General features: G+C 49.2%; 1 protein-coding gene across 2 annotated transcripts in view; it reads left to right on the top strand.

Moving 5' to 3' along the window:
• Positions 1 to 315: 315 nt before the first annotated feature.
• The window catches only part of LOC147700404 (uncharacterized), a 113,941-nt gene continuing 103,178 nt past the window's right edge, over positions 316 to 11,078 (top strand). For both annotated transcript variants that reach the window (XM_086935762.1, XM_086935761.1), the window contains exon 1: positions 316 to 2,518. The gene's annotated coding sequence lies outside the window, so the exon portion shown is untranslated. The remainder of the gene's footprint in view (positions 2,519 to 11,078) is intronic.

The raw sequence follows: 11,078 nt of genomic DNA, 5'->3' as shown, positions 1-11,078 counted from the left end.
TATCTTTACTGTTCCAAGCGCTCTGACACCTTCGGGTAAAGTCCGCGCTATATAAAAACGCTTGAAATAAAATAAATCTCCCGGCTTCTCTATAACGGCCCTTAAAGTATTGGAAGGGGGGGGGGTATCCTAACCGAAAATACGTAATCGATCAGCGACCGGGACGCGCGCGAGCACGATATGTAGGAAGTGAAGGGACACGTCTGACTCAAAGAGTCACGTGACGAGAACACGCCGCTTTGACCTTTGGACGCTACTCGATGACGTCTGGCGTCGGGTCAGAGGGTCACGTCGTCCAACTGCTGGGCGCGGGAGAAAGGAGCTGTGCGAGGAGGAGAGCGTCTCCCGCCCAAAGCACAGCAAAGGACTGAGCAGCGCAGCACCGTTCTCAGCAGCACTGCTCGCAGCAAGGGGTACTGAGCAGCACCGCTCAGCAGCGCATCACCGCTTTCAGGAAGGAAGGTGGCGTCTGGGGCACAGTACACTCGCAGGCAACAAAGACAGCTGCACAGCGCAACAAACAAGAACGAGGGCTGAACTGCACAAAGCAACTCCCACCAAGAAAGAGGGTTCAGCTGCACGAGACAGCGTACAGCCGAGGAAGGAGGGCACCGCAGCTCACAGCACAACCGAGGAAGTAGGGCACCGCAGCTCCGCAGCTCACAGCACAACCGAGGAAGGAGGGCACCGCAGCTCACAGCACAACCGAGGAAGGAGGGCACCGCAGCTCACAGCACAACCGAGGAAGGAGGGCACCGCAGCTCCGCAGCTCACAGCACAACCGAGGAAGGAGGGCACCGCAGCTCACAGCACAACCGAGGAAGGAGGGCACCGCAGCTCACAGCACAACCGAGGAAGGAGGGCACCGCAGCTCACAGCACAACCGAGGAAGGAGGGCACCGCAGCTCACAGCACAACCGAGGAAGGAGGGCACCGCAGCTCCGCAGCTCACAGCACAACCGAGGAAGGAGGGCACCGCAGCTCACAGCACAACCGAGGAAGGAGGGCACCGCAGCTCACAGCACAACCGAGGAAGGAGGGCACCGCAGCTCACAGCACAACCGAGGAAGGAGGGCACCCCAGCTCACAGCACAACCGAGGAAGGAGGGCACCGCAGCTCACAGCAAAACCAGCATCAGCAGAGAACAGCACAGCGTACAAGAAGGAGGAAAGGGAACTGCATCTGCACCATATACTCACAAGAGAGAGGACTGCACAGCAGGGAACAAAGGACTGCAGCTGCACATGACGCCAAACTACCAGTACTAGAGGGCTGCACCTCACAGTACAACCAGCATCAACACAGCGTACAAGGAGGAGGAATGGCATCTGCATATTGCACCACATAACCACAACAGAGAGGATTGCACAGGAAGCAAGACAGAGGACTGACTGCAGCTGCACATGACGCCAAACTACCAGTACTAGAGGGCTGCACCTCACAGTACAACCAGCATCAGCACAGCGTGCAAGGAGGAATGGCATCTGCATATTGCATCACATAACCACAACCGAGAGGACTGCACAGCAAGCAAGACAGAGGGCTGACTGCAGCTGCACATGACGCCAAACTACCAGTACTAGAGGGCCGCACCTGCACTTCGCACAACAGCAAAAGAGATTCGTGCAAAAACACAGCTGCACTTCACGTTATACAGCATTAACCAGAGGACTGCAGCTGCATGGCACGACGAATGACCAGCAGAGCTCGGACTGCATCCTCACAATAAGCAGCACTGGTCACAACCGTGCAGAGACGGGCTACAAGAGCACGACACAAGCCAAAGAGGAGAGAACCGGGGATTCCCAACATGCAGCCAGGAAGACATGGAATGAAAGCTGCACAACACAACTTCTGACCAGGAAGAGAGTGGGCTGCAACTGGAGGACGCAACATACAATTGGAAGAGAAGGGACTGCAGCTGACTGGATGTGTGCGGACGTTGTATAGCGTGAAGCTAGCCAAAAATCAGCAGAGCGCCTTGCATAACGAGGAAGAGAGGACTGTGGTACAACACTCAAGACTGTGTGCAATCAGAGAGAGAGACAGGGGACTGCAGCTTCACAAGACAGCGTACAATGAGAGTGGACTACATCTGCAAAGCTTTACTCACAGCCAGGAAGGAGAGGACGTCAGCTGCACAACAGACAGCATAGTCTACACATGCGATGAGAGAGGCATGCAGAAGCTCAGCACAAGCTGACACCCGGAAGAGCAAGGACTGCAGCTGACGCGATCCAACACAACTGAAAACCAGGGATTGGCCTGTAGTGCTCAGCTTACTACCAGTGCGAGGGGACTGCAAAGCGGCAGAGTTGGCTCTGAGAAGCATCTGCCCCTCTGCATCCCAAGAAAAAGAGTCGGTGACTCCCCCTCGTACTCAACTATAATACGACACACACCTCTTCACCAAACGGTACATCCACTTGCCTTCCTTTCTGAAAGGAACAATTCCTGTATAAGTAAATACAAAAGAAAGAAGTAAGACCCCTGCTGTCTGCCAGACCTTCTGCTGAGGTATGTGCTTCTACGAATTCTGTATGTTTGTGCTTGCACGTCTTTTTTCGTATAGTTTGTGTTGTGATATTATCACTGCACGTGTGAACTGTTAGTATTGTCTGCATCCTGTTACGGTCTGTTTTTCTAGTATCATATTTTTCTATCTTATGGTATTAAACTTTCACGTGTGTACGTGCATGTATATAATACCGTATTAAATGCCAACCTTTAATCCTTATTGAAGGGCCCTGTGACTCCTCTATTTCCAACCCACCTTCAAGACTAATGGGTTTCTCATGCATTATGTCTTTTCTTCGCCGTCTTTTCTCTTTATTAATGCAAATACATCAATTAAGCACATTGTTAAATATAAAACCCTATGTTACCTTGAGGCAAGGTCTGCATTATGTAAATACGGAAGATAAATACACAGACCGAATGTAATCTTCTGTCTTTACTACTGTTGATTGTGGGATAAGAGCAGACACTCACTGGAGACGAAGCCTGCGTGTGTCACTATCTCTTTCCTTTCTCAGCATTAGCAATCGATAGCTTTTTTACACGCATCTGATATTTATATATGTCCTGTGCCAAATTTAGGTTGAGTGTTGGGTAGCTGTTAGCCTCTGCCTAAATCATCAGCTTTTTTGAGTGAGTCCCCCTCAGCGGTTGCTGTGTGGTGTCGCTTTCACATTTGCTTGCTGGGGTATTGTGCAGGTATTCATTTTGCAATTGTGATTTTGTTTTGGTTCTAAAAAAAATAGAATATCTTTGTGTCTCTCCCCGGTTATAGCGAGGGGCTGCCTGGGACCTTCCTTGTGAGGGCCGCCCTTTAGCATGTGCGAGCTGTGCCTATGCCCAGGGCGCAGACCTTTTCAGGTGCAAGAGCTGCCTGCTGTAGTCTCCGGACATGGCTAAAAAGAATGCCTTGAAACACTGTGGAGGCTGCTGATGCCCATGTCTGCATTTTGACTTCTTTTCTTCTCGTGGCTCTTTTCGCTTACCTTCCTCACCTTACCTCCACCCCCTATGTTTTTCTAAAGACCATTAAAGAGGATATATACGAGGGGTTGATTGATTTTAAGTTTATAAAGCGCAGCAGTTACCGACGGCGTCAAGGCGCTGTAGATCACCGTCCAATGACAGTCCACTAGTGTTCTAAAGTTGGACGCTGGCTACAAGCGGAATAGCCAGGTCATAAGGGCCTTCCTAAAGGGCAGGAGCTGAGATATGGCCTTTTTGTTTATTGGAAGAGTGTTCCAGAGTTTATCGGCAGCAGTGGAGATTACTCTGTCGCTCCGTCTTTCTTATGGTTTTTGGTACATTAAGCTTTAGTTTAGATGCTGAGCAGAGAGATATGTCAGGGGAATACCAGCCACACATGGTTTTTAGTCTTGAAGGACATCACAGGTGCCAAATTTGGTGTCTGTTGAGCGCTTTCCGTGCAAAGACCATCTCTGATCCTTGTGCACTGTTGCAAAGCAACCTGAGTAGCCTTTTTACGTGTACTCAATCTGTCACTGTAGTTTTCCTCCTCTACTACTCTGGAACACCGCCATACCTCTGCCCACTCAGACCAACTCCAGCTGCCCTCAGAGATCCAGTTTTTGTCCTCTTTGTGAGGAGCACAACAAGAGTAAAGGAAAGCAAATGTATGATGTGTATAGTTATTATTTTAACACGTCAACTTCCCTGCATACCAAGCTTCGCATAATATAATATTCGTAATGTCTTCCTAATATACACCCGGTTTCTTAGGGCAGCCAAAAGAACCAATCCAATCCAAAAATTCTTTATTTCGGCCATCCAAGACCATAAAAGATTCAATAAAAACATTAAAACATTTAAAAGACATCCACATACAATAAAAACATGCCAAGGTACCTTTCATAGGGGGTTCATTTCCTTGGAGAATCGGGCCATGAGTAGGAATTTACATTACAATTCATATCAGTATTCAGTCTTTTGCTATTTTTCCCCTTATCTGCCACATAGCCATTATAAACTTGGCAACTGCAAAGACTATGTGGGGCAGGGTGCTTGACTTCAGTATTCTGTGCAAATGTAAATAGTTCCTTATGCCCAAGTTCCTACACAATGGCGCTAGCCAGTATTTCTTTGGTCTATTATAGGCCGGGCAAAAAAACAGAACGTGAATTTCATCCTCATCATGGTTACTGCACCCTGGACAAATTTTATCATCCCTCATTGTCCATTTGCAGGTGAAGGTTTTGAGGGGCAGGGTGCCTAGCCTCCATTGAATAAACAATTTCCTTGCTAAAATAGGAAATGATGTCCATAAAACCTTCAAACTGATAGGACTTTTTGGAGTCCAGGAATTGTTCTGTGAGGGGGCCATTATTGGGTGCACTCACAAGAGAGACTAGACTTTTCTCCTTGAATATTTCAACCAGCCTTTTGCGAGGGACCCTTTGGCAACCTTTTTCAGGAAACTCCCATAGCTCGGGAAGTCCCAGACGGTACAGTTCTCTCTTGATAAAGGCCAACCACGGGATTCTGTCACGCTGGTTGAGATTCATTACATGCTTGAGGCCTTCCCTATAGTGTGCAAGTTCGCCAGTGGACCAGAGCCTGTGCCAGAACCTTAGCGGTTTTAGTTCCAAATCCTCGCCTATTGAGGGGAGACCCACATCTAGTCTTAAGGGTAGCAGGGGTGTGCCTCGGGGGAGAGCCAAGAGGCGTCTGAGGAAGTTGTTTTCTACTCTGACAAGTTCTGTTCCAGCTTTGTGCCCCCATAACTCGCTACCATAGGATGCGGCCGCTTTAGCTTGGGTTTTATACATCTCTACAGCCGGGCTGATAGGTTTAAAGGTAGATATGTTTGCGACCCTCAGAATTGCCCCCGACAATTGGGACAGCTTTAACCGGGATCTGGCTATCTGAGGGTCCCAAGATAGGTTCTCGTGTAGGGTTACCCCCAGATACTGGAATGTTTTTACCCTTTCCAGTCTTGCTGAACCCAGTGTTGGATTAGGCCTGGTTTTAGGGGAGGGGTTGAATATCATGAATTTGGTTTTCTCTGTATTGATCTCCAGACCGTGTTGCCTACAGAAAACACCAAACCCATCTAATATCCGTTGGATCCCCATCGGGGATTTGGAAAGCAGGAGGGTATCGTCGGCAAGCATGATAGCCGGTACCCTCCTGCCTGCCAACAGGGGGGCGTCATTGTCCCTGACATTGTCAAGATGGGATATGACACTGTTAACAAAGAGGCAAAACAGGGTCGGCGCAAGAACGCAACCCTGTCTTACCCCTCTGAGAACTGGGAACCTAGATGAGAGCGCTCCATCCCTCCCACACCTAACCTGAGCAAAGTTGCTTTCGTGGAGCCTAATTATGGCATGCAGTAGTTGAGTAGGAACACCCAGCTCCTTTAGGACCTCCCATAATTTCTTACGGGGAACCAGGTCAAAGGCGGACCTCAGATCCACGAACACCATGTACAGCCCCCCCCTCGATCCTCACAGTTTTCCAGTAGAGGAGAACGAGGCGGAAAATCTGATCCATGGTGGACGTGTTTTTCCTGAAGCCCGCCTGGAGGGGACTAAGGATGGTGTTTTCCTCCATCCAGTCTAGAAGGTGGTCCAGGAGAGTGGTCCAGGAGAAGGCGAGAAAATAATTTTTGGGGGACATCTATAAGGCTGATCGGCCTGTAGTTGGCTGGGAGCAGAGGAGAGCCCTTTTTAAAGATTGGCACTACCTCTGCCCCCAGCCGAGTACAGGGGATCTGCGATGGAATTAAAAAGGATTAGGAGGTACGGGCCCCAGATCTCTGGATGATGTCTAAAGAGGTCGCCAGGCAATCCGTCAAGTCCCGGGGCCTTCCCCCAACGCCAGTCTCCCTATGGCGCTAACTACCTCACCCAATGTAAATTCTAGTCCAACTACAGGGTCAGGTAAGGTGTCGGACCACATCGTTAGCAAATTCAGGGGTATCTTGGTACAGTTTGCTAAAGTGGGCTTCCCAGACAGAGGCTGCTATGTTTGGCTCCACTGCAGTTTTTGGTTCTCCTGAACCAGTGTTAACCAAAGACCAACATTTTCTAGAATCCTTCGCTTCTAGTGCTAGGGAGAGATCCTGCCACCTATTCCAGTCCCATTCAGACTTTGCTTGTGCCATGGCTTCCCTGTATTTCCGCCTAAGTTCAGCTAACTTGTCCTTATTAGTGCCTGATTTTATTGTGGCGATCAGCTCTGTCTTGATCTTTTTACAGGAGGAAGTATACCAAGCTGAGGTTCGAGTCTTTTTCTTCCTTGGCACCACCACCGGTTAGAAAACCTCTCCTAGAGTTCCCAGTAGATCTATATGGATTTGGGCTAATTTCTCAATAAAATCTGCGGCTCTAGGTTGGTTGATCAGTCTGTCCATTTCATCCAGCTTAGGGAGCGCTAGTTCATAGATTTTACTTATACTCTCTTTTGAGTTTACCAAATCCCCCCCATCTTACCCTACGTCTTACCCTACGTCTGTTGGAGCTAAGAACCAGATTCCCTGGATCTTCCCAACAGCAGGGACGGGGTGTACCATGTCTAAACAAAGGGCGTTGTGGTCACTGTCTGTTCTTTCAATGACCCTGAAATCCTGAACCTTGGACCACAGGCCTGTGTCTACAAAGATATACTCCAGGCGCGATTCGTGGTCCTTCCTATGAAAGGTGCACGATGAAGGGGTGTCAGATGGGGTGCGCCCGTTACAAGCCCTTAGCGCAAAGTTCAGGGTCAGAGACATAATTTGCACTGCAAGAGGGGACCATGATTTAGGATGAGGGTATTGACAAGCTCGTCCCTAGATGAAGGGAGAAGTGGCTTCTGGACAGCGCACCTCGGCGCAGGTGAGAGATGTCAGGACTTGTCAGGAGTGGGATCGTAAAGGAAACTGGTGAGGGTGACAGGCTTTCACCGTTCCTTCCCTACCCTCCCTGGGCTTCTCAGTGTCCGTGAACAGCTCTTCCTACCAAAGTACAAAGGAGGCAGTACCCTCGACTCAGCACAAATCCAAACAGTCACTTGATATAATCCAGTGAAAGCGTCAGTTCCCCTTATCTCTTACAGATACCAGGCAGGATTCATTAAGAGAATATTTATGCAAGGTCAGGTCTATGGCCGGGGGCGATGACAGCAGTAGGGACGCAACCCTTAAGTGGAGTCAACCCTCTGTGTCCTACTTCCCTGACGCCACAGCCTGCACTCCAGCTAGTCCTCTAATGCACAAAATGGCCGCCCAGGTTCTGACCTTATATACCCTCAGCCCAGGTCACTAGAATGGTCCGGAAGGTTCTAGATCCCTCCCTATTAACCTATGGGCCAAGCTCTGAGGTAAAACTTTTACAGTTGACAGCCACCATTTTGTGAGGGTACCTGCCTCCTCATTTTACTAGGCACCTGCGCTGCATTAATAAAAACAATTATGAGGCGCCCAGAGACCTAAGTTCAGCACCAGGGAAAGAAAAAAAAATGTAGTGGACACAAGGAAAATACAGAGGCCAAAAGGGGGATAAAAATAAATAATAATTAGGAGGGACCACCCAAAGGGCTGACAGGTCTAACACGCGTCCGCCCCAGCTGAAAGTGAGGAGAGCTACCCAACCCCTTGGGAGTTCTCATCACTAAGGCGGTAGTACCTCGAGAGAGAGTCTGCGTTGGCGTGGTCCACTCCAGGCGATGTTCCACCCGGAAGTCCATTTCCTGTAGGGAGATGGACAATCTCAACAGCTTTGGATTCTCGCCCTTCATTTGCATTAGCCAACGAAGGGGCCGGTGGTCAGTCTGTACAAGGAAGTGCGAGCCAAACGGGTATGGCCGCAGCTTCTTGAGAGCCCATACCACAGCAAAGGCTTCCCGCTCAATCTCACTCCACTTCTGTTCCCGGGGAAGCAGTCTCCTTGGTAAGAAGACAACAGGTTGATCCATGCCCTCTTCATTGAGTTGCGATAACACTGCCCCAATGCCATGCTCCGATGCATCCGTTGGAAAATAAACTCCTTGGAAAAATCAGTTGCCTTTAAAACAGGAGCTGCACACATTGCTTGTTTCAGGGTGTCAAAAGCTCGCTGACACTCCTCAGTCCAGACTACCAGTTGAGGTTATTTCTTGGATGTGAGCTCAGTTAGGGGTGCCACAATGGTGCCATACCATTTTACAAAGCGACAGTAGTATCCTGTGAGGCCCAGGAAAGCTCGGACCGCCGTCTGAGTCTTGGGGGGGGTTCCCAGGCCATGATAGTCTCGATCTTCGCCTGGAAGGGCTGCACCGTTCTCCTGCCCACCAAGTTGCCTAGGTACACTACTGACCCCTGCCCGATCTGGCATTTGCTGGCCTTGATCGTCAAGCCAGCCTGTTTCAGGGCTTGGAGAACCTCCTGTAAATGACACAAGTGGTCCTCCCAGCTGCTGCTGAAGATTGCAATGTCATCTAGATAAGCAGCAGAGAAGGCCTCCATTCCGGAGAGGACCTGGTTCACCAACAGCTGAAACGTGGCAGGGGCGTTCTTGAGCCCAAAGGGCATCACAAAAAACTGATAGTGGCCCTCAGGAGTGGAGAAGGCTGACCTTTCCTTGGCTCCATCTGTAAGGGAGATCTGCCAGTACCCTGATGTGAGGTCAAAAGTACTAAAATATTGGGCAGCTCCCAACCGGTCAATGAGCTCATCCGCCCTAGGGATTGGATGAGCATCAGTTTTTGTCACTGAATTCGATCCCCTGTAATCCACACAGAACCGGAGTTCTGGAGTGGGGCCCGGCGGGGCAGCTTTTGGAACCAGAACCACTGGACTGGACTAGGGGCTGCTTGAAGGTTCAATCACTCCCAGCTCCAGCATCTTGGTGACTTCACTGTGAATGCTGGCCTTCACCTTATCTGACAGCCTGTAGGTCTTGGACTTCACAGGTGGGCTGTCCCCTGTGTCCACATCATGGGTACACAGGTGGGTCCTTCCCGGGATAAGGGAGAACAGCGAGGAATACTGCTCCAAGACTTCACGGCAGTCCCTCTGCTGTTCAGGAGTTAGGGATGGAGGAGAGAATCACCCCTTCCACCGACCCATCCTTCTCTTGGGACGAAAATAGATCAGGGAGTGGCTCACTTTCCCTCTGCTCAATCAGTCACCATCATCAAGATGACCTCTGGCCTCTCATGGTGGAGTTTAAGGCGGTTGACATGGAGCACCCGATGGGGCTGCCTGGGGGTCTTAAGATCCACTAAGTAAGTGACCTTGCCCTTCTTCTCAATCACCTCAAAGGGGCCTGTCCAGCGATCCTGGAGGGCACTAAGCTCTCCAGGCTCCATGGCCCACACTTTTTGGCCATGCTCCAACTCAACAGGGTGAGCATTGTGGTCATACCACTCTTTCATAAGCTGGTACATTTCGACAATGGCAGTTCGATACGTTGTCCGCTACAGAATATGACAGTACAGTCTCGGCACAATACAGCAACCAGATTTCAGGAAAGAAATGAAAAATAAGGGCAGTACACTAAACCAGCATATAATAAGAGGAAGCCCCAATAAATTCTCCAAAAGGCCATTAAATTTCAGTTGCATTGGTAATGGTTCGCATAAAATCACACAATATGTACATAAATATAATCATGAATGTGATAACCTTCTCAGCCTATCCCCACTGGCTCCTTACCCTGACATTGTTGTGTAGGGGAGGGTTGCTTTTGTGAGGTCAGGAAGGTACGTAAAGGCCCCAAATATCTCTGGGTCTGAAAGATACCGGAATAAAACTGGCATACATATCTCTGTGTGTTGAACAAGTTGCCATACTTTGCAACCATCCCTTCTTCGTTGGTGCTCTCCTACCACCCCAGGATATCGCCACTTCCCTTTTAGCTAGAAGTAAAGAGATAGCAGCAAATCTACTAATTTTTAAAGGGAGTTGCACCACATATCCCAGTAACGCAATTTCCGGCAGCCGTTTCAAGGGGATGTGAATCATTATACTAAGGAGTTTATGGATTTCCACCCTGAAATCGTGAACTCGCGGGCAGCTCCAGGCCAAGTGTGCGAAATCTGCATGTGGTCTGGAGGGGTCTATCCTGTGTACTCTAGCGGGCGTAATATAGAGTCTACGGAGGAATTTAAAATGCAGCAACCTATGTTTGCTATTTAAAGATACCGTTCCAGTGACTGTGCAACACGCTAACCATTGTTCGTCCGAGATGGGGGCACCCAAATCAGTTTCCCATGCGGAGCGGACCGTCTTCTCCTTTTTTTTTTTTTTTTTTTTTTTTTTGATTTTCAAAAAATCTTTATTGTAATAAAGTACGGTACATCAGTGCAATGATATCGAGCAATTCAATGCCATTCGGGTATTCAAAGTTACAGCACCTTCCCGTGCATATTAGCAATCTTGTACAGTAATGAGAAACCAGAGCTAAGCTCCCCCCCCCCCCCCCTCCCCCCAAACCCCCCGGTATTTAAGAGCATTTACTGTGCAGAAGGTAAAGAGAAAAGACTTTAACTATACATTCAGGATGGCCATTAAGTCCTTAGAACATAGTCCATATTCCGTGAGGGTTGCATATAAGACAGAGCACAGTATATTTCCACA

This window comes from Lissotriton vulgaris, chromosome 8, assembly GCF_964263255.1.
Source record: "Lissotriton vulgaris chromosome 8, aLisVul1.2, whole genome shotgun sequence".
NCBI classification, from domain to species: Eukaryota; Metazoa; Chordata; class Amphibia; order Caudata; family Salamandridae; genus Lissotriton; species Lissotriton vulgaris.
Note: the sequence above shows the minus strand (reverse complement) of the source record. Positions and strands in the feature narration are given on the sequence as shown.